The sequence below is a fragment of the Schistocerca nitens genome, unplaced genomic scaffold, assembly GCF_023898315.1.
Source record: "Schistocerca nitens isolate TAMUIC-IGC-003100 unplaced genomic scaffold, iqSchNite1.1 HiC_scaffold_316, whole genome shotgun sequence".
In the NCBI taxonomy this organism is placed as follows: domain Eukaryota; kingdom Metazoa; phylum Arthropoda; class Insecta; order Orthoptera; family Acrididae; genus Schistocerca; species Schistocerca nitens.
This window is the reverse complement of record NW_026045851.1, coordinates 150,938-176,312: the sequence shown is the minus strand read 5'-3', so window position 1 is coordinate 176,312 and position 25,375 is coordinate 150,938. Positions and strand designations below refer to the sequence as shown.

At 38.9% G+C, this 25,375-nt stretch overlaps 1 long non-coding RNA gene across 4 annotated transcripts in view; it reads right to left on the bottom strand.

Annotated features, from left to right (window-relative positions):
- Positions 1-239: 239 nt before the first annotated feature.
- Positions 240-25,375, bottom strand: part of LOC126226524 (uncharacterized) — a 175,997-nt gene continuing 150,861 nt past the window's right edge. The window contains exons 1-6 of one of the 4 annotated variants that reach the window (XR_007543951.1): positions 10,046-10,194; positions 7,378-7,471; positions 4,812-4,958; positions 1,974-4,691; positions 1,743-1,868; positions 240-1,646 (exon numbers count right to left, since the gene is read on the bottom strand). This is a non-coding gene — a long non-coding RNA (uncharacterized LOC126226524). Of the gene's footprint in view, positions 1,647-1,742; positions 1,869-1,973; positions 4,692-4,811; positions 4,959-5,061; positions 5,208-7,377; positions 7,472-10,045; positions 10,195-25,375 lie in introns of those variants that run through there. The other 3 variants (XR_007543953.1, XR_007543952.1, XR_007543954.1) reach the window with 3 other exon arrangements.

Below are 25,375 nucleotides of genomic sequence, written 5' to 3'. Positions count from 1 at the left end.
TAGCTGCTTACAGGTGTTGATAATTAGGTATATTCTGCACACAATTTCTGATCTGTTATTGCCACATTTCCCATGAAATGATAATATCTTACACACACACACACACACACACACACACACACACACACACACACACACACACACAACTCAGGTCACCAAGCTACAGAATTATTATACAGAAACAAAAAATATAAATATCAATCTATTTTATTGGGCATTTACATATTATTACACCTTACTACAATCAATGTTAAAAATATTACATGAACATAAATTTTGATACCATTGACATTACAAGTGGAGTTGACGCCATGAACAAGATTGTAAACATTTTTTTTCCTAAAATGGAACACAGATGGGACCTTCAATGGGGCTACTAGGGATATAAGAAATCAATTTCTTCCAAGCCTAATTAGAAAGTACTGTCTGCAGAATTCTGCCATCAAATCATAACAGACATGTTCCACTGTTTTTTCATTTTTTTTTTTTTTGAAAAAAGCAAGTTTGTGAAACATGTCATGCAGTGATACGCACCAGGGAAAGTTGAATTAACTGCAAGATTAGTGAATGTGAAGTTGGACAATGTTTTATATGGAGAGTACAATGTTCAAAGACTAATTATGTTGTAAGCTTTGCTCTACCAAACTGCGCATGTGAAGATTTTGAGATATATAAATACCCATGCAAGCATTTCTGTGCAATCTTTATTTTCTATCCAGAGTGGGGTTTTGATAAAATACCAGAAAGCTGCAGGAACAGCCCATTAATCTGTCTTCACAAGATGTACAGGTTTGGTTTCAGAAGTGTGTCTGCAGTAATTTCACATGAAGACAGTAGCAATGAGGACACAGTTGAGGAAACACATATAGAGCATCACACTGATACCTTAACCATTTCTTTGCAGCAATTTGAAGTGAAGGTGGTGTTCAAACAGGTTTATCATCTCACATACAACTGTATCAACAGTGAAACATTATGAAAAGTACTTGAATCACTCAGCAACTGTGTGCCAGATTTGCAGTTAGCAAACCCTGAAATTTGTGGTCTCCCCACAGCTGTGCCATCAAATTCCCAACAATAATATTAAGTAAGATGCCATTACTTTTACAGGGCCTAGCATAAAGACCCCTCTCATTGTAATGTTCATATATTTGTGCCTTAATGGATAATTAACTACTAAGGAATAGATCACATGGAGGTCATAGCATTCCATTTGAAGGATCAAACAATAAGAGCTACCTAAAAAATACTAATAAGGGAGATCTTTATGCCAAGTTCTGTAAGCAAACTTTGTCACACATTTGAATTTTTAAGTAGCAGTAGTGAAAAATATTTCTCTGTGGAAAGTTAATAAGGTAGTTATATTGACCGTGATTTGTATTTCCTTTACCGAAGCAACAATGTCTACTTCTCATTACAAGAAATCCTTGGACTGTTGAGGAACTGTTCGAAAATTACAATCAAATTGCAAACATTTATGTGCCACAACAAATGGCAGTTTGATACACACGTGAAATACTATATGGATTGTTTTCCTTCAGGAATACTATCAATCTTCCAAGATATCCTTGGAATATAACAGTCTTGATGCAATCTGGTGTGAATTTTCCCATGGACTGAAGGCCAGAAATCCATCATAACTGAACCTAACAAATAAATTAACAACAAGTAATTGAGTTATGCAACATGAAGACAACTGATACACATGTTTTCAAGGCACAATTCCAAAATTTAGTACTCACTTCTTTTGGTGCCCAATGACATTGCTCGCCAGCTGCAATGCCCAGAACTACTTTACAACTGAATTTAATAAACATTACTGGTATTCCAGTAACAGTAATTGCTTCTGTGTGGTATCTGCAGTAACTCTGCAAAGTTATTAAGAACATTAGAACCAGGGTGGTAGATATCCAATATGTAGGTAACTGATACACATTAAGCTTCCAAAGCAAATAAAAAAAGTCAATACTTACTTCATTTGGTCCCAATGACATTGCTGACCAGATACCATATCAAGGAAACACCATACTCTTCTGTCAGAGTGATACTGGGCAATCTCATGTTCATTAACAGGGCAGTATCTTTTTCTCTGTTTCACATGAATCACTAGACATGTTTTGAAGCAAGTGAGAGCAAGTGCATTCTTACTTGGAAAAAGAAATGCAAAATCTTTCCTCCATCAGTCATACGACATCTCAATGCCACTAAGATATATCTTATTTATTTTTTCCACCTTTTCAATTCTCAACATTGTCCCATATTTGAATTAACCTAATTTAAAGTTAAAATCTTTTACTTCATATTTTAAAAAGTTTGCAAGTTCTACACTACCATCTAGTTTAATTCCTCAGAAAAATCTTTTCTCTGATGAACAACGAAAAATCCAGGATGGAATGTAACAATATTATGAAAATGATAGTTGTTGCTGCTCACCAAATGGTGAAGATGCTGAGTCACAGAAAGGCACAACAAAAAGACTGTCGGACTTATCTTTCGGGCAACAAGGGCCTTTTCAAAAGCGCGCGCGCACACTCGCTCACTCACAAACACACACACAAATGTAGCAACTACCCGTTTTATAATATTTTATCTATTGCTACTTCGAAATTCAAATGTGCAACAAAGTTTAAAAGCAGAGACCAACATAAAGACCTCATAGCATTCCATCTCGAGGATCAGAAATGACGGAGCTTATTTGTATTTTACATAGACAAAGAGCTATCTAAAATTCAAATAAACAGTCATTTCTTACCCTTCAAATGGGATGTTATAATGTGTTTAAGACAGATCTTGTAAGGCTTTTGGCATTGTTCTTCGCTATTGTTTGGAAGTTGATGGCACTGCTAATGGGAGACCACCAACTTCAGGATTTGCTAATTGCAAATCTTGCACACAGTTGCTCAGTGATTCAAGTACTTTTTGTAATGTTTCGCTCTTGCTGCAGTTGTATGTGAGATTATAAATCTGTTTACACAGCTCCCTTGCTTCAAACTGCTGCAAAGGAATATTCTTGGTTTGAACAACACCATCTGTATTTGCTGCCTCGACAGCCTCCTCAACCTCGACAGCCTCCTCAGCTGCTTCAACTGCCTCCTCAACAGCTTCGTCACTACTACTGCCTTCATATGAAATTACTGAAGAGCCACTTCTAAAGCCCACCCCATACATTTCATCAAGACAGATTAATGGACTAGTCATAACTTTCTGGCATTTTATCAAAACCCCACTCTGGGTAAAAAATAAAGATTGCACAGAAATGCTTGCATGAGTATTTATATCTCCGAAAATCTTCACATGTGCAATCTGGTATATCAAAGTTTACTACATAATTACAGTTTTTGGACTTTGCACTCTCCACACAAAATGAACCATCCGATCTCCTACTCACTGATCTTGCAGTTAACTCAACTTTTGCTGATGCATATCGCTGCATGACATGTTTCACAAACTTGTTTGTTTTTTTATGCAAAAACAGTGGAACATCTTTGTTATAAGCTTTGATGGCAGAATTCTGCAGACAGTACTTTCTAATTAGGCTTGGAAGAAACTGGTTTATTATAACCTTAGTAACCCCAGTTAAAGTCCTGTCTGAATTGTGTTTAAGGAAAAAAATGTTTTACAACCTTGTTCATTGCTTCAACTCCATTTGTAGTGTCAATAGTTGCAAATCTGCCCTTGTCCTCATACGCTTTCACCCATCTTTCACATACCGTTAGCCATTGCTGTTGAAAGTATGGCCATGCACGCTCTTTTCTCCGAGAAACCTCATGCGTTCGCAACTCTTCTACACGATCTCTAAATTCTCTCTCTGTTGGTGATTCTGAAATTTCTTGCCACATATCCAGAAATGTCTTCATGTCATTTGGTACACGTAGATTATCCTTTTTTTTTCAACCATCTTCCCCATGCCTGTTTTCGATGGAAAAGGCACAAGTAAACTTTCGTCTGAGGGAATGCTTGCTCAATTGCATTTATCTCTGACTCCGAGAAATCAGTAACCCAATATAGGGGATTCCAATCCTTGTTCCAGTCCTTGAAAATGTCTAGTGCTTTATGAATGGATCTTGCATTTTCAATCTGAATGGAAAAAAAAACCAACAACCGAATAGTCCACATTACTCTTCACAGCTATAAAAAATAAAGGAATATCATATGATGATGTTTTGTATGTTGCATCTAACAAACAACTACCCCCATACTTCTTCAAAAGATCTCTCTGCCAACTGCTCTGATAGCAAAAAAGTAATGGTTTCACTTCTCCATTCGCTCCCGTACAATGTCTATAATAAATCATGTGATTGCTCGAGTCTTTGTGCCACTCATCAACCTGATTCTGCAGTCTAGTCTCGTCAAATAATACTTTATTTGTACCATAAAGGGTCCGATAAATGTGACTAAATAGTTTTCTCTGTGGGGTAAAAGGTAGTATTCATTTGACCTGGTATGTGTGTCCCAGTGAAATTGATTTCAACAAATCTGTCTAGAGCCAACTTAATGACTCTGAGAGATGTCATGCCACTGAGTACTAAGTTTTTGATTTCCTTTACATGTGAAGGATGTATGTACCCACTTGCTTCAACACTTTCAGTAGCATGTGTGTGTGCACTTGCTGGGGAAGCAGTCAAATAATAATGTAGATAGCTCTTAGGCGGGCATGGCAATGCCAAATCTTTCTGTAGACTTGCAAGAACCTGTAAGACAAAAATGTATCAATTATTTAACTAAGAGCATTAAAAACAACAGATTTTAAAGTATACCGTCAACTGATCATGTAAAATTTTCTCCAAGCAGAACCCAAACTGGATACTTACTTTTGCCTTGGTATCCCTGTGTTCATTTGCTGAGTGCATACTGTAATCAGGATACACCCTTATACACTTCATATTTAAAGTTGCTGGGCAGTTGGATTTTCTAGTATCCATGATCCTCAATCTCTTACGAGGAGTCACATGGTCTTCCTAAAGAGGGTAAAGAACTACTATAAAATTTATTTAATAAACTTTCCCTGTAACGAACTTGTTTTATGGAAAGTAAGTATATCTTAACACAGCATGATATTACCAAGTGCTCAGGTACACTAGACTCTTTACTTTTATAGTATTTTGGCCCCAAAACACAGTGCCTCGACCACACACTCTCCACTGCAAATGCACAACCAAAAAAGGGGATAGGGACATGTCCCTGCATTTGCTTGAAGAAATGCTTTGTTTTACATGGAACAGTTAATATATTTCTCACAGACAAAAAACATTGTTATTGTTAAATAATTCACGTATGTTATTGTTAATTAACTAAATACAATGTGAGAAAACATTTCATTCATTTGACAGGTATTGTCAAAGTTCTGAACTGATGGAAGCAGATTGTCTATCTACTTTACATAGTACTGGAGCAAAATTTTACAGGATGTCACACCTATTGTATCTAGCAAATAAATGGAACTGTCTGCCATGTGCAATGAGGATACCATACTGATTTCGGGCAACTGAAGTGTTTTATTGTGGTTCCAATAAATGTGGAATTAATATTCTTTGTAAACAAAGGAGATGTGAAGAACACATATGTAGAAAAATATAATTACTATAAATGTGGAATTACAAAAAATAAACTTAACTAGGAAGACAATAAAGCTAAACATGCCTGTCAATAGGTTCAATGAGCTGACTACTGCTTTACATATCAACACCACAATTATCGAAAACCATAGAAACCATTCAACATGAACACAGCAGTATAGATTCATTAAAATTATTTGTTAGTTGGCATCTGTCACTTGTTGACAAAGTGTTAGCACACCGGCTGCTGCTGTATTATAGGCAACAAACAGAGCAGGTCACTCAGCAAGTGCTGTTCAATTTAATTTTCATGTTAAAAAAAGTAGGTTTAGCTCAGTAGAGGCAGAGCACAGGTTGGGATTACGAAAGGATGGGAGACGTATACATGTAACTCTGTGCAGTGTTGGAAGTGGCCATTATGAAATAACATGAATATGACATGCTCTGCTGACAACTGGTTTTGGAGTGACCAATGGCATAACTGTGGCAGATACGACATTTTATAGCCCAGAATTTAAACTCATTTGATAACCTAACCATAACATGATGTGCAATATATCCTAGAAAATGGCTGTCAGCATTCTACAGAAGAACTGTTAATCATACTTTGTTCACAATTAATACACTGACTACGGGCAGTCGCAGCAGAGCCTCACACCTAACGCTGTTGCCTGGCCTGGCTTGATGGTGAAATATCAAACACTAAGCATGTGGCAGGAAACTAGCTGAAGCTATTCTCTATAGGCAAACTCAAGACAAAAAAAAATTGTATTTCAATGCTAAAAGCAAACTAATTTCTTCCTTTCATTAATTATGGCACCTGAAACTGTCCTCACACAAGCTGCATGGACTGCCAAATTACCAACTAATGAGCAGTCCTGGTTTGTATTCAGTTACAGGTTATAGGTGACAAGCTGATTTCAAATGAAATAATGATATGAAGAAGAAATATAAGGAATTAAAAAGTAAATACAATGTCAAAAATGACACAGCAGAGTGTTAGAAATAAAACTGCATCCAAACCTATTAACTAAATAAAAATAATGAAGTAATTTTGGTATAAAAAATATGAAAGAATCTGTCAAGACTCAAATCCACAAGTTTATATGGATCAGGAATGTTTCTTATCCATTGCACTATGCCACCACTCTACATTACACTAATGTAAGATTATTTGGTCCCAATGATCATGTGCTACCTTCAACCAGATCAGCCTTTCACATTATGTTACGATGTGAAAGCTAGCTCTAGCACCATAAAGATATTGTAAGGATACATAGTTATGCCTACTGTCTGAAAATGTTGATTAAGGCCAATCTTGTTGAAGGCAGCAAATGATTGCATGGTGTTCAAACACATCAAGAAAGGAAGTCAGACAAGAAAATGGAAGTGGATTGATCAGCTGTTGTGGCAGTCAGGAAATGGCGAACAGAGATAGTTTGGACCTGACGCATTCAGCACTCTGGAGGAAACCAGCTCCGACAGGAATTGTCAACCAACTAATAATTTTAATCAGCCTATTATCAAATGCAAGTGTGTAAAAATTACTGAGTGTATGGCTGTGAAAATGGATAAATGACAAACAAGTCAACACAGAGGAAAATAATTAATACAATTCTGCCTTGCATATCACAACAACTATTAACAATAACAAAAACAGTCAATTCCATCAATTGTTAGTGCAGCTTAGAAAGAAATGTCCACTTAAAGTAGCCTATATATACTATCCCTAATTCCAGCAAACTAAGTTCTTCCTTCAAGTATACATATATGAACTAAAATGGTAAACCACAGAAAGTAATTAATGCAGCAGTTCACTTACTTTTCATAACATCTGAAGAAGGCTCTTTAAAACGACTACTTCTCACGCAGTATGAAAACCCCACAGTTTTCAGCTGATCGAGAAGTGTTTCCACCTGAGAATAAAGTGACCAGTAGCATAAACTGAGGGTAACTACACTTAAGGTTAACTGGGAAACATGAATGAAGAGGGAAATTTTAGGCTTTACAAAATTCAGTTATTTAATGTACACAGCCTTTCATCACATCTGATGTTTTTGACAGCTAAAGTAAGTGTTATGTTATTAATCATGGATGAGTTAACAAAATTGGGAGTTCATTTGTTTGCTCTTTTGCTTTTATTCCATTGTTATTCACTGACCACAAATTATGTTACTGTTGACTTCAGTTAAAATTGTGATCATAAAATGTTCTTTCAGTTGTGATTATGATGATGAAAAATATTTTCCAAGTGCACATGAAGTTTAATGACCTAGTTTTGGGGTTAACTGATCAGTGCTTCAGTTAACCTCATTTCAAGCACGCCTTGCCTTATGTCAACAAAAGCTTTATTAAGCATACTATGAATTCCAGGTTGTATATACTAAGAATAAGAATCACCAATCAAAACTATCCAGTACAAAAGTTGAAACTGGTTAATACATCCATGAAAAAGTTTTTGTAAAAATTACAAAATGATTTCTCTCCTACAATTGAAAAATATCAGTTTTCGGCTGTCAAACTCTTAACAAACGTGAAAGAAAGACCTCTGACTACATTACTTCAATACAACATCCATTAAGCTTAATCACAAAATCTGCAAGCATCTTGGCACATTAATTTGCAAAGGGATTGAAATCTGTGACAAAGACCTGGGAAGGAGAGCATGATACGACGAACTGCTCACACAATTCATGAAACTTCCATTACGTACATGAGACACTCCCCTCAAGGACCACAACTTATGATTCTGCATAATCATCATATAAAAAAAACAGCATAATTTTGCATACTCTGCCACATCATACAAGCCATAAGCTTTGACTTCTTGTCTTGAAGTCTTACTTAAGTTATTGTATGATACAGGAAATTATCTAATGACAAATAGAGCAAAATCAATCACGATCTGGGCTGGTTAGCCAGAATTCCTCCTTATCACCAACAGAAATAATACAGCACTTTTAAGGCTTATTTGACTGATACACTCCAAATTTAAAAATAATTTGCCATCTATTTCTACTATTGGTATTCCTGACAAGGTTATAGATGCAGACCTCAACATTTCTCCTCCTCGAGAAGTCAACACTATCCAGTAGAAGAACTGAGATAATATATCCAGAAGACATTTTGCCTCATCCCAAGTCCTATGTTGTGAGACGAAAAACTAAGAAAAATAAATAAATGACTTAATAACTCACTCCCATCATCATTATCTCCCGTAAAAACCAGATCAATAGAAGAAATTAAAATAAAATCTAGCAGGGCAATAAGAAGAGTGTAGATGTAAAAGAACACCTGTAAGAGAAGTTTAACTTTGAGGGCTTCAAAGCGTCATAACGTTCTATACCCTATGAGGACCCATATTCACCAACAAGTATTTCTAAAGACTAAAACAGCTTACATTATCATCAAAATTTCAGTGTGGTGCTGAGAAAATTTTAGATCCTGACAGACTCTGTCTACCAATATAATCCAGGAATCCCAATAGACTTCCAACATTATCCACACATACTTAAGCAGCCACCTAAGCAGTGGTAATAATTGAAACATCGTAACATGTATTAATTAAGCGGACAGTTATTACTGAGCAATGGTATCCTGAACAAAAAGCTCTCACTCAGCATCCATCAACAATACACCTTTGCTCAGAATTCAGTAGGGAGGCCAAATGTGGTCATGTTGCAACATTTGCATAAAGTGGCATTCATTACAGTGCTATTGATGAAAAAAGTTGTTTCATAGTTGATGTCACTGACCTTGCTGAAACTTTGGTGAGAAACTAAGGATCTTACAGTCATTTGAATTACAGAGCTCCATATCCCTGCATAGACAGTTTTCTAGCTAATCTCTGAATTCAGTACCTCAATGAAATTCAGATCAGTGCCAGCACAAAGAAAACAGCAGTAATGGATTTGTGCAATTATGCACTGGAGCTGATAGTGCAATTAGAAAGAACTACGTAAAATTCCTGGGAAAATGCAGGATACATTTATGTGGAATACAGAGCCCACGCTCTGGCAATGACATTAGCTGCAAACATACTGCTTTTTATTTTCCTTTTGCATGATTGTTCCCAGGCCCTGAGTCCCATTTTCATGTGTGTCTTCTAAATTATGCCATTTACTCGAGACGACGTTTGCGCTTGAGCTGCTGCAATGTTCAGTTTCTCTTACTGTAAAACATAGATGACGAACTCACAAACGGCGAATTTTGAAACAAAGTTGCCATTAACTTCCTAAACACCGATCATTAATTACAATATTCCACGTGTATATGTTACAGTAAAGGTAATGTAACAATGCAGCACCTCACAACGAAAACAAAGAAAAAACTGCATAATACATAAAAAAACTCACTTAAAAATTGGAATCAGATCGCGGAAAGCGACATATAAAATTTATTAAAATGAAATCTTAACTGGCAGCAGAAAAAAAGTTATTTTCTAAGGCGCATATTTTTGCCAGCCAATTCTAACATAAAATTATTATTACCTCCTCCAACGAATTACAGTAGCCTGAAATCAGGCAATCCTCCGAAATTCTGAAATCTTTCGCAGCGTCACGAAAGATGTTTTCATACACCTGAGACATTTTGCTCGATAGCGAAAACACAACCACTCAAGATACACGGTCAGTATGACAGTGCAGAAGAAAGCAGACGCTTTTCCCGCTAACTCGATTCGACCACAGATCTCGATCAGTCGACAAGTGTGCAGCGCGTTTGCGTATACGTCATTTTGACGTCACTTCCGAGTGGTTTTGGACCACAATGATGTGTCTGTTAGGCTTCCCGGTTGCGTCCCACTCGTAAACTGAATGCGCGGGAAATATAACTGCGCTATGGGTAGGGATGGGCTAAACTGTGACTGCTCAGTATCAGTGATTGGGCGAATGCTTCTTTCGGTAACTGCAATTCTTAGACAGTTTACAATTACAGTTCATGCACTCTACCAATCCTATTTTCGCGATTTATAACGGTAGATGTGACGGTCACAAATATCTAAGAAGCAGTTTCATGAACACGAATGCTTATTTCCCCGTCCTGTAATACATTCCATTCTAAAGTTATTTGCTGCAATTCGCAGTCAACTAAATGACGACAGAGCTTACAATCAGCCAATAAAAATTGTGATACGAGTGGCGTATTTTGTAGATTATCTTGGTTGACATGGTTCAGATACGGATCAGACGTGTACATCTTTGGGTAGATTTGTGTCCACAATCATAACTTACTATACATGTGCGTTTGCCAAGGCGACAGCAAGGAAGGGAAAAAAACATCAGATTCGTGACAGCTCAAAACACATGAAAACACGCAGGTCTACGAAAGGACATGTAAGGAACGTTTTCAATATAATATGATGGTGTGTTGTAGTGTTGTGGATGTATCTAAGACTATGTATTAGTTTCCTTAAGAACATGCTTAAAATGTATCTCGTTACTTTGTTAATAATGCATTATTTACTTTGCTATATGAAAATGCTTACCACATATCCTATTTCTTTTTTTAAGTGTCGTGCATACAGAGTGTTAAGTTCGTACATTCTCAAAATGGTAGAAGTTAGGATCCCATTTGGAAAATTTACCTGGACAAGGAGTGGTGATAAAACTGGAGTTTGCCTTGGCAGGTAACGAAACGTATTTACAGGTTTTGTTAAGAGTGTACATGACAGGATTTGAGGTGCATGAGAGTTCACTACCTTCGCCATTACGCTATGAAACCAGACTGTTTTAAGTCATTATCATTTTTAAATCTGTTCATCAATACACGAAATTTCGAAATTTTTGGTATTAATGAGTGCCCACCAGGTAGAAAGGCTGGAGGGAGGCTCAATATTGCAAGGGCCTCATGGTAGGAGCACGTAATGCATCCCAACAACAGTGCATAAAATGATAGTTTTGGTGATGCAGTTGTTAAACTGGAGGTGGGCACAATGTTGCAAGGGCAGATTGCCATATGTCAACCTAGCTTAGATCATAAAGTCCCTTACAGATAAGTCGGTCACCTCACAGATAAGTCTGTCATCTCAGCCAGTGTTCCATGGCATTGTGATGGACACTATCACACTCTAGCCATATTTTACAGATTAAAAGAAAGGCTAGAACAGTGTTTGTAAGAACCAGTAGTTAACTGTTTGTTACTTTCATGTAGTTTATTTCACTACATACAGTCTTTAGCTTGTAAAGCTTTCCCCCTTTTGTCAATTAGTATGATATTGACAGCGCATCGCATTCCGCCCATCCCTCCCCTCCTCCTCCTCCTCCCCCCTCCCCCCCCCCCCCCCCGCCAAAATTCTTGATTCCGGTATAGCTGTTAGGTTGAGGAATCAAACTTGTGTTCCCGTTATGGTGTAAAGTCTTTGCACAATTATGTGATGCAATTATATTGATTTTAGTTGAGAATTAAATGTATTTTCTTCAGAAAAGCAATTTTACAAAATTGTTTTCGACTATTACTTTATCATAATTGATATTTATATTTTTAGAGTTGCAAGCAGAACTCTGTACATTTCAAAAGGAAGGACATGTATCTTTTGATCGCCATCGATGGCAATGCATTGCAAAGTGCTCCCCTGCTGGCCTCTAGTTTGGTATGTAGTTGTCATGTTACGGCTTTCCATTCACTGGCACAGTTGACAGTTGCAGGATCGTTGTTAGTGCATGTATATGTGCTGCAGTATGTTTCCTCAACACATCCACCTGTGCTAAATGGGAATTAAGATGGAAGTGGGCAGGCCAGACCAATCGACAAATATCTTTTCATTCCGAGATCTCTTGCACCTGTGCTGTTTGATGCAACTATGCATTGTCATCCAGAAAAATGAAGTCAGGGCTGCATACATTTCTGAAAATACAAACAGATTGAAGGAATAGTGTATCACAATGATGCAACATTATGGCTCTCCATACCATAACAACTAGACCACTGAAATGATCATGTTCGACAATGCTCCTGGGTGCATTATGTGAGGCCTCATGGTTGCAGCACTTACTGCACCCCTACAACACTGCCTAACATGATAGTTTTTGTGGTCTAGTTTTTATGCTGGAGGGAGGCACAATGTTGCAGGGGCATACTGCCTTCAGATCTCTGAACACAGTACACTCAACAGTCAACATCATTCTGACAATGTACTCGTTTCCAATGTTTGGTTTCTCACAAGCACATTTGGCCATTTTTATAGATGACCATACGTGACCACATTGAACAGTGGAGCGATCGAGCATGTTGGGAGGTGGGAGGGACACATTGCAGTATGGTCACATGCACCAATGACCATCCAGCTGAGGAGGAATGGAACATCCTATCACAAGAACTCTCTACTAGGCTCGTGACTATGTGGGAGCACATTGTAGATTATGCATTACCATCCTCGGTGATCACACACCCTATTAAGAACTGTTGCGTTTCTTTTGTAATCTCCAGGGAACCATAATAAATGATATCAACTTCAGGGTAATTATTATCTTTGCATGAAAGCATCATTTATGTTTATGTCATACTGTATTTCTTTCAGTTACCTTCAGTACTGTAATCAAGTAGTAATTTATATATATTGTCTCATCGAGCTATCTTACTTGGCATTGACACATAAAGTGAAAGTTACTTTTTCCTTATATTCTTCAAGCCAGTGTAGTATGAATGTATGTGTCTGTGAATGCTTTTGGGACCCTATTGTTGTTTACTGTGGTGTGAAACTAATATGTGTTGTACAATCTATTGCATGTACAACATGGTCACCATCACAAGATCCTGAAGAGTATGGAGAGCCATGTTCCTATTGCCATCCCCATGCTGTCAACAACTTGTTGCTCTTACTTACCTGCCGCAATTGTTAGCCTGCTGTAGTCATCAACCAGAAGATGCCCTCAAGAGATTGTAATAAATTAGAAATCAAGTGCAAGAGAGATTGCCAGATGTCATCCTGTTGTCAGTTTTCTGAAGGCGACATTTTCCCAATAACCTGTTGACAAAGCCATGTAAAGGTTTGTCCCTCTCACTCCCACAGAAGCCAACTCTGAAGAAATTTCTCACATTTTCCCAGAAAAACAGCTTCTATCAAAATCTGTATTAATTCAAAGTGTGTATTGTATAACCCAACGCTGAGATGCTGTTTGACAACACACTAAGTCACTCCAGTATGAACACTTGAGTTAATTAATACTACGAAATATTAATACCATTTAAAAAAAAGAAGATAATTGGAGATTATTTTGTGTTTGAATTACTCCCTGCTTCAAACAGTTGGTGATTAGACTTATTAGAAACATCATTAATGCTCAAACTATCATGTTTCATGTTTTAATAATGCAAATGGTAAAAGCAAGTTAGTGTCTCATGTAATAATAAAGTAATAAGTAGATTTATGAAAATTGCACAGAGTCTACGATTCATCAGTCTTCTTGTTAATATTATGAATTGACATGTGATTGTTGTATGTAAGTTTATTGGTACAATAAATTGATGAGTCTTGCAAGGAGTGTGAAAATCAGTTTTGGTTGTTTGATAAAAAAGCATTCAAGCTGGTGGTCAACTGTTCTGTTTGTATTAAATAAAGATGCACCACCCTACTGCATTCAGATACAGAGGAATAATCATCCTATAGGTATAAATCAAAGGTGGTGCCCGGTAATAGTTGATATGAATGTAGTAGTAGTAAACATGGGGAATAGTGTTCCACTGATGAGGGGTACCCAACAAAAACATTTTACAACAAAGAATTGTCAATATCTAATCATGAATGGTGCTCATCAGTTATCACATGCCTTCAGTATATTGAGATATAAAGCTAACAATTCCATCAGGTCCTAATAAAGCATTCATGATGGCTTATGATTGTTGCTAAAAGTATTGTGTTTCACTATAGAACAAGTTTATGAAACCAGCACACATCCACTCAAACAGCCCAACAACTGCTCTTATTGGTGTTGAGTACACAATATGCGTTACATATTCCTGCAGTAAAAAGTTACAGATGTGATCAGGAAAACGCAGATGAGGAAGTTGGTGTCTAATACCAGGAGGAAGATGGGCCTGCATTATGAATCAAAAATCCTTACTATTGTACAAAAAGGAGTCCATTACATGAGCTGCAAGGTGTTCAATGCTCTCCCACCATCACTGAAATTACTTATCGATGAGCTTCCCAAATTTAAACAACAGCTCAAACAGTATTTATTAGATAATTCCTTCTGTTCGGTAGAAGAATATTTCAGTAGAGTTAACTGTAATTAATTTTTTCATTTACTAACTTTTTGTGCTATTGTGCCTTACGATACTCACAATCATTGTTAACATTTCTGTGTCTTTCATTTAGCTATTAAGATCTAGCATTTTTTTAATGTAATTTTTTCTATACCTATTAATGTGTATTTTGTCTCATACCAGATATCCTTTTGCAAGAGGTACTTTTATGTATTCCTTTTGTATTCTTTGTAATAATTCTGACACGTCCTACATCCATGCGAATGTCTCGCTGTAATGGATTTATGGGATATAAATAAATCAATAAATAAATAATACTTCTATTTACTCACCAACTGAAAGCAGTACAATACTCGAATTGGAGATTGTGACTGTACAACCATCTTGAATGAAGTATCCAATAAAGAATGTTTTGCAACTGATGACTTATTGAAGCAGCAGTAAGTGGTTGCCACACAAAGCATGTCACTATTTGACATATAGTGTACTGAAAACATTATATCTAAAAGGGACTGCCAGTGACTGTATTTGTCATTGTGGTACTGTTCAATGGAGAGAGACACACATCTAAAGCTACGAATGTGAAGGTGTCACCAACCAAGTAGCAATAGGGAAAGAAAAGTTAAATAATTTTGTCTCTTCCAGATTTGCCTGTTGCATATATTTTTATTAATATTAGTGTTTGTATTATGATTTGAAACAATTAATTGGTAATTACTGTGAAGGTTGTGCATGTGACAGGAACATACAGGTGCGTAGAAGTTCTATACAAGAAGACCATAGCTTCTCATCCAGGTAGTATGTACAGAGCAGTCTGTAGAACTGAAAACGTCCAATGAGTTTACAAGGATAATTTCGAAAGTAGTGTGAATAAACTATATGACTGGCAAATTGTGGTGAATAACATGAAATAGGTAAGTCTGATAAACATCAGCACCACCAATGTGTTTTGGAAAATAATTGTCGAAAATAAACTTGTGAAAAATATGAAAGTTCAGAAGATGCAAAATCATTTGGGGTTCAAAACTACGCAAGTGATCTTACTATAATAAAATGCTAAAGTCCCAAAAGTGGCATCAAATCTAAAGACTAGCACCCAGCGAACGGCATACCCGATGGGAGGCCGTAGTTACACGATGACCAATTTTTTAGCTATTCCATGTAGGATTTTTTCCAGAGAGCTATTATTTTATTTTATGGTCTCCCTTATGATGAATTTCAGCATTGCCATTATCAGATCTGTATAAAAGAGGTACAAATGTTAGAAGTAAATGGTAAAATACGTAAGCTTGAATAGAAAATGACCTACCAGTAATAAATAGAGATTAAATATTGGTACAACGTAGCTCTAGCTCGCCAGTGAGTACCAGTACACAAGTAAGTGCCAACTGAATACCATATCAAGTAATTTCTGAAACAACTGCCCTCCAGATGGTGCTAGTAAAGCAACTCTTAAATAATTGAAACCTTCCTCAAAATACTGTGACTCAAATATGTTTAGTCCCCTCCACAAATGTATTAATTCCACGAATTTTATGTTTGGGATGGTGAATGGAATTTGTATGAAGTTATCTACTGTCCGAGTTAGTTTTCTATAGAGTTTGTGTTCTCAAGCCCCATCAGTTTCTAATTACCATGTAAGGGGCACCAGCTCTTTCATATGGAGGCGCTTACCAAAAACAAATATTGGTGTTACAGTTAGTATAGATGTTAAAAGTTCTTTTTCATAAATTAAATGTTGTAATATCAGTGCTTAAGTATGGATATATTCATTTACAATTTCGTCTGTTATATGTAATTTGACTAGTGAGAAAAAATTTATGCTGGCTCGTGAACATTATAAGAAAAGGTAAATCGTTTTGTAATATGAAATTTCTCAAATTGTGTGTTCCTTCCCATTCAATGATGCTTCCATGTTTTGGTAATTCTGAACGTTAATTATCAATTGTGGTTCGTAACAGACTAGTCTAACATTCATTGTGCATTAAACTGCTTCGCTGTTTATTGATACTTTTTGTTACGTAGCTTCAGTCATTATAGAAATTTTGGTTTGTCATCCAACGTCACTAATAGGAAGAAGTTAATTAGTCTGTTATGTTAATAAGAACATGTTAGCATCCCACATGGCGTATAGGAAGTTATTATTCCAATTACAACTGTTAATTTTTAATTTACAGCAAAAAAATGTCAAATGCACGTACTGAGACCAATTCTGATAATTATTGTTGCTTGGCCTCAGATCTAACTATAAAATAAAAGGTTCAATATCACAGAAACAGTGTTACAAGCTGTACATGCAAAAATAAAATTTGTCTTCTATTTCGTTTTCCATTGTGAACTTTATATTAAAATTAATATACGAGTGTCATTCAAATAAACTTGAACTTTGTTCATCTGACCAATATAGTGACATGAACAGCTAGGTGCACTACAGAACTGCTTTCAAGAGAAAGGAAGGGGGGGGGGGGGGGGAGGTAGCCATGCACATGACTTGACACTCACCAAGAGTGATCAGAAGGTCCCACTGCCTGTTGAGAAACACATTATTATTTGTTCTCTCTCCAGCAAAGGTATGAAATCAAGTGACATTTTGGAAGGACTCTAAACATTGTTCATGAACACAAGAAAGCTGTTACCAAAATTTTATCACAAGTGGTGATACGTTTTGGAAGTTCCCATACCATTTTATTGGATATATTAGAACAGAGAAAAATATTGGCAAGGTGGGTTTCACAACCTCCCACTAAGCCACAAAAGGTTGTATGCAAAAATATCTGTCAATTACTTCTGAATCACTATGACAAAGAAGAAAGAGAAGCTTTTCTGTGTCATATCATGACCTGCAATGAGATATGGGTCACTGCTACACCTCAGATAACAAGGGGATGAGTATGGAGTGGAAAAAGTTGGAGACATGCATTGATCAATGTCAAGAATGAACTTTCTGCTAGGCAAGTTTTGGTAGTTTTGTTTTGGGACTCAAAAGGTGTGTATATATGTTTAATTACCTGCATGGGGGAAGGAAAGAGAATGTGGAGTAATATTGCAATCTACTTGTTGATGCTAAGGCTGCCTATTGCAACAAATGATGCCAGCAGCCAATTCTCAATGTCCTCCTCCTGCATGACAACACGTGACATGTACAGCAGCTCTAACGCAAGAACAACTCTTAAAGCTACAAAGGAAACTCTTTAACACTCCCTTGCACCGCAGAATTGTCCCCATTTTAGTACATCTACATCTACATACAAACTCCCCAATCCACCATACGGTACGTGGCGGAGGGTACCTCATACCACATCTAGCATCTTCTCTCCCTGTTCCACTCCCAAACAGAACGAGGGAAAAATGACTGCCTATATGCCTCTGTATGAGCCCTAATCTCTATTATCTTTGTGGTCTTTCCACGAATTGTAAGTTGGCAGCAGTAAAATTGTACTGCAGTCAGCCTCAATTGATGCTTCTCTAAATTTCCTCAGTAGCGATTCACGAAAAGAACGTCTCATTTCCTCTAGAGACTCCCACCCGAGTTCCTTAAGCATTTCCATAACACTCACGTGATGATCAAACCTACCAGTAACAAATCTAGCAGACCGCCTCTGAATTGCATCTATGTCCTCCCTCAATCCGATCTGATAGGGATCCCAAACGCTTGAGCAGTACTCAAGAATAGGTCGTGTTATTGTTTTATAAGCGGTCTCCTTTACAGATGAACCACATCTTCCCAAAATTCTACCAATGGACCGAAGACGACTATCTGCCTCCACCACAACTGCCATTACATGCTTGTCCCACATCATATCCCTCTGCAATGTTACACCCAAAAATTTAATCGATGCGACTGTGTCAAGCGCTACACTACTAATAGAGTATTCAAACATTACAGGATTCTTTTTCCTATTCATCTGCATTAATTTACATTTATCTATATTTAGAGTTGGCTGTCATTCTTTACACCAATCACAAATCCTGTCCAAGTCATCTTGTATCCTCCTACAGTCACTCAACGACGACACATTCCCGTACACCACAGCATCATCAGCAAACAGCCGCACACTGCTATCCACCCTATCCAAAAGATCATTTATGTAGATAGAAAACAACAACAGACCTACCACACTTCCCTGGGGCACTCCAGATGATACCCTCACTCCGATGAACACTCAACATCGAGGACAACGTACTGGGTTCTATTACTTAAAAAGTCTTCGAGCCACTCACATACTTGGGAACCAATCCCATATGCTCGTACCTTAGTTATGAGTCTGCAGTGGGGCACAGAGTCGAATGCTTTCCGGAAATCAAGGAATATAGGATCCGTCTGATACCCTTCATCCATGGTTTGCAAGATATCATGTGAAAGAATGGCGAGTTGCGTTTTGCAGGAGCAATGCTTTCTAAAGCCGTGCTGATGCATGTACAGCAACTTCTCTGTCTCAAGGAAATTCATTATATCCTAACTGAGAATATGTTCGGGAATCCTGCAACAAACCGATGTTAAGGATATTGGTCTGTAATTTTGAGGACCCGTCCTTCTACCCTTCTTATATACATATATACGTATATAGTACAAAATATTTAGTCCATTGAGGAAGGAATTATGGTGGGAACACTGGATGATGTCACTGGGGTTGAACAGTATGTGCTCAGGTGGCTACAGGGGTATCCAGTTTTTTGTTCCATGAAAGTATCATGAAAAGCATTGTTATGACCTTCCAATTTAAATTTTAAATGACGCTTGTAATATTTAAGTTCAATAATGGTCTGATCATTATTGTGTTAGGATGGACAGAGAAGTCACAGAAATTCAAAAACAACTTTAAGAGATAGGGAATGAGACTGAAATTAAACAAACTGTTGGCCTTAATGCTAAATAAACCAAACAGTGACAACACTTCTGCAGTACAAGCTACGTAACATGCAGGCATAACTCCACAATCTTAGTCAGCAGTTCGCTGATGTCACAACCCAACGATTGTTTCATTTAGCTGACAGGTATTTCAAACAATTTACATCTATGTGACTCCAATCAGGCAACATAAAAGCCATCAGCAAAATGAAAGGGAAGTGGAATACAAGGAGTACATCATTCCCAAAGTGTGCATAACTACTCACAATACCAATGTATTTCATAACCGCATCAAGTCAGCTACACATCAGCACCCATCAGTGTTTTCTCGACATGCTGATCAAAGTCTGACAAAGTGACTCAAAGGATTTGATCAAGTCACCAAATACAATAGGTGGGGTGATATGATGCATTTGGAAAATGTGTACCTTTACTTGAACAGCAGCAGTTGCAGACCAATAAAGAGAAACTTGATAGCTGCGACAAATTCCAGACTGAACTGAAGAAAGCATCTGGTGACAACCAGCAGCTAGTCCTCTTAGCAGAAGAGCAATTGACGAACATGGTCCAATGTCATAGGGGGGGGGGGGGGGGGTCAGGGATTTTCTCTGCCTCGTGATGGCTGGGTGTTGTGTGATGTCCTTAGGTTAGTTAGGTTTAATTAGTTCTAAGTTCTAGGGGACTGATGACCATAGATGTTAAGTCCCATAGTGCTCAGAGCCATTTGAACCATTTTTTTGTCATAGGGAAACAACTAAGTTCTACACAGACAGAAGCCTACAAAATGTCACACACGATGAAAGGGTTTGCCGAAGAAAGGCACAAAGCTCTTCTGATAAAGTATGTCACAATAATCAAGGAACTCATCAAATGATGCCAGTATATGGAGGAAATGCAGCAGAAAAGAGTCAGAAGAAAGAAATAGGACCAACTCCTGAATGTGGTCTCTACAGTAGTTGTGTCTCTCATACACCGGACAGTGAGAAGAAGAGATACCTCTTTTACGGCAACCATGGATCACTTATTGTCATGAGCATCCACAACTCATCCCCAAAGGTATACATATAGGGATAGCTGAAGTAGTCCATGGAGGGCAGCTTAGTGCCATAAATGAAGAATCATTCTCTGCTACCACTACAGACAACATAGAAGAGGAAGCCATGTCAGGAAGAACATCTGGGAGTGTTAGCTGATCTGCGCCAGTTTTTGGATGCTTTCAGATCCTGGGTGGAGGAAAGACAGACTAAGTGACCCATGGTAAAACATGGTATCAACACTGAGGATCATGCAACAATTAGCCAGCACTCGTTTAGGGTGTCACTGCTTGAATGATGGACAATCAGATAGCGGGCAAAGAAGACACTGCAAGTCAACATTATTGAACCTTCAGAGAGTACTTTGTCCTCTCCTGTGGTCCTTGTGAAGAAGCAGTTGGTGTACGATTGTGTGTGGACTACGGATAACTGAACAAATTCAGAAAAAGTCGACTCCCCTGTACTGGTGACACCCTAGACTGCTTGAAAGGACCAAAGAATTTCTAAACTGTAGACAGACAATAGGAAAATCAAGGTTGCTGGTGCTCAAAGGCAACATACTGCTTTCGTATCATTTACGAGTTCAAAGTTATGCTATTTTGACTATGTAATTTTCCAGCAAACTTTGAACAAATGAGCGAAAAACCTGCTTTAACCCCTTAAATGGGTGACATTCCTTTTCAATGTGAAGGACATTCTCCAGGTTATATTATCTCTCCAGGTTATATTATCTGGGCACCCTACCTTCTGAAGTTTGTAGATTAGGCCATCAGGCCAGATGTGGTCAAATGCTTTTTGTATGTCTACTGCTCCTGTTGCTTCTTTCCGTGCCCTGGCTAGACGAATGTGTTCTACCAAGTGAAGGGATTATTGGATGGTGGAGTCCTCAGCACAGAAACCAAACTATTCAGGCATAAGGATGTTCTATTCAGTCAGAAACTGATGGAGGGGTGAAAGGAGTATTAATTCCTGGATTTTCCCCAGGCCTGTTAGGAGAGAAATGGGCCTTTAGCTTTTGGGAAGTATCAGGTATTTATTGGGTTTTGGTAGGGCGATGACCTTTGCAGTTTTCCACACTGACGGGAAGTATGTAAGTTTCAAGCAAGTATTATAAATGCTTGCCTGGTAGGATATAGCGGGAGGGGGAAGGTGTTTTTGGAGTGTGGTGCAGACGTGGTCAGGGCCAGGAGCTTTGGGGTTACCCTGCCACTTGACGAGTGCACATATTGTGAGCTCGTTAATGGGCTCAAATTCTGTTATTGGGCCTGTATTTCATATCTGAGCCACTCGTACGGTAACTATTCTCTCCTGCCTATCGCTCACCTCATTGTGGATGACGTGAGTCTGGTATTGTGACTCCAGTGATTTTGCCATTATTTCTGCCTTTACTCATTTGTCATATGCAAGACCATTCTTGCTGTGGCATGGCTTGTTTTCTCTGGTGGGGTCTTTCTGCTGCTGGGTTATTTTACAGACGGTTTCTGCAGGTCACTCAGCTCGTCAAGGAACATCGCCGCTTGAGTGCAGGGGGAAGACTGTGGCTCTGTGGTAGCAGTCTCTGTGACCTGGGGTGGGGAGGTCTGTGGTGGTGGGGCACAGGGCGGCCGGGCGACAGCAGCCATCAGGGCACATGGTGGGTGAAGTGATGGGTAGGGTTCTGGCACTGGCATATTCGGTCTGTGGCTTTTGGTGGCAGCTGCACTGGTGCCTGTGGCTGTGGCTGCAGGAGCAGAGCTCATAGTCATTGCCGCAGCTGATGTAGCAGTTCATAAGGACGACCATGTGGGATGGCTAACCATCAGCTTCATTCTTGTAGGGCAGTGGCTGCAGTTTGCTGGATGGCAGTTACTGCAGAGAGCGCATTTTTCTGGCGTGTCCCGTTTCTTGGTACACGTTTTACTGAGATGGGGGCTGCACATTTTACGCGCTTTCTTGGTTAGTTACAGTTTTTGGCACTGTGGAAGAGCTGCTGGAATTGGTGGCATTGTACAGGACCTACAGGCTGCCGATATTTTTTAATTGTGACTCCGCAATGCAGCATGAGCTTTATCACGTGTAGTTCGCAGTTTGTCTGGTCAGGATGGAGAATGACCTTGAAGGACACACGTTTCTTGCAACCTTCTCCTGATCTTGCCAGATCAGAGGCACGTGTTTCTTGTTTGACCTCTATGACCTTGAACCTGGAGAAGAGTTGGGGAGACCTTTTATCACTGCCTTGAATGTGTCTCATTCCAACATCAGATATGTGTGATGGCGGATGTTATGTCTCTGAAAGTAATCTTTTATTGTTCTGTAGTCTCAATGTGCGGACATCTGAAAATTTATTGACGAGACCCTACATGAGGTGTTGAGGCCACCACCTTTTAACATCGGTGCAATCTCCTTGATTACTTTCATAGTGCCAATTTGAATGGTAGCTATGATGGGAGGGATCTTGTCCTCCTCCTGTTTAGGCTGGGTCCCTGATGTGGAGGGATGGTTCTTCTTCACCACAATTTCATCCACTTCTGGCAATGCAATTGGGGCATAGCTATTGGAGGCGGGGATGTTGGTGACTACAGTCTCCTCACTCAGCTCCGTGTCATCTTCGGTGGTGGTACACTCCAAAGCGAGCTGGCTGGGTGCCAGATGCTTTGTCACTGGCATTATGTCCATGTCTGTGTGTTTTCGAGTTTTTCTCTTTGTAACATTTGTGGAGGAATGGCTGGGGGAGCCTAGAGACTGGGCACCACAGTGCGCCCAGTGGACTGGGGCTTTGGATTTACTGAGAGTGTCGGGAGCGGTTTCCAGAGTCAGACTGACACTGCCAAGGGGTGCTTAATGTTCATTTGTTGGCACTGTTAGGTCTCCCTGAACAGCGCCATCCCTAGCATAAACTACACACGGGTATCTGGGTAGTATCATGGGCACTGGTGTAGGAATTTCTCCACTCTTAGAGGAGCAGAGAGGATGCCCGGCGGCAGTTTCTGACTGCGACACACTGATGGCAGATCAGATAACTCAAAACGAGAGCAGTATGATGCCCGCAGCCCCTGCGCTGCCAGTAGACCGGCAGGTGCTGTGCCACAAAGGGACCACACATAGGTATTACCATGACAAAGTAGCTGTGCACAGGCAAAGCATGGGCTTCCGCACATAACAGTTGTGCTGCACTGTGTATACACGACGAATTTTCCTCCACTATGGCAAGTGTAAGCATTCCCCAAGAACAGCAGCCAGCAGCACAGTGACCATTCGCCACAAGTCCTCACCCTCGAACGAAAGACGTGGAAGAAAGATCTTTCCTCACCCTCAAGGAGGCACTAACATCATCTCCATTCATATCATTGTATGATGAGACAGAACTTCACACAAAGAGTAGCAGTTAAGGTACAGGTGGCAGTTAAGGTACAGGTGGCAGTTCTGTAACAAATTCAGAAAGATATAGAAAAGGTGGTAACTTATTCTTCCACAGTACTCTTCAAGTCCATGATGAACTACTGTCAAACAGACTGAGTGCTTTGCAGCTGTTTAAAACAAGTTTTGGCCGTATTTATTTGGTGAACAATTCACTTTTGTGATGGACCACCACTCTCTATGCTGGCTGATGAGCCAGAAGGACCCATCGTGACTAGCTCAGGGAATCTTTAAGTTTCTTGTAGAAGACATCATTTTGAAACACAGAATCCCATGTGATGATCTCTGATCATGGAAAAGTTTTGCAGACCAGTATCAGAAGTAATTTCACACTTCAATATCACCCACAGAATAACAGTTGCCTAACATCTACAAGACGACTGCCCCCCAAGAATGCTTTCATAAGATATTGGCTGATATGCTCTAGATGTATACTGACTTTGAATGCAGAGATTGGGATACAATACTGCCTGTTGTGACAGTCTAATACAACACACTGAACCAAGACACTGCAGACTTCACACTGTTCATTCTGCTCCACGGTTGCAAGGCCGATGCAGTAATGGATACATTGTTCCCGTTTCAACTCAACGATACTCAGGATGACTACATGGACACCTAATCACCAAGACTGAAGAAGCAAGACAGATGGCTAGTATACAAATTCTGGACACCTAGGAGAAAGACCGAGAGTATTATAACGCCAAGCACCAGCCAGTAAGGTACAGCCTGGGAGAGTTGAGATGGATTTTTGCACTACTGCAGGAAGTGCGACTATCAGAGAAGTTATTAAAGCACTACTTTGCGCTGCATCATATCCTTTATCATTGTCAGACGTCACATATGAAGTCTAAGACAAGAGCGAAGAGATGTGGTCCATATCCTCTTTATGAAGCTGTACTACAGTCCCAAGGTGCATATTGATCATGGGGCTTCTTGTTCAAGGGAAATGAAGGCCCACTTGACAATGAGAAAGCTTCAATGATAATGGTTGTGATTATGATTTTAACAGGACTAAACACCTGGATTATCAGTTCCGCATTGCGCTGGGAATTCACGTGAAATTATATGGAAGGAGAAATGACATCAAGGTTTGTGATCTTGTCAAAATGGTTGAAAATTCACATCACACTAACCTAACTCAGATGGTAAAATATGAGATAAAATTCAGAATGCTAAAAAGTGTAGCTGGTCACTGAAGGATACCCCATGGAGGGCCATCATAGTCAGTACTACGAAAAATGGGTGAGAAAATGAAATCTTTATGAACAACAGAGTCAATTAATGTAAACTATTAAATAAAATACACACAAAAAGTTAAAGAATGCATAACAATG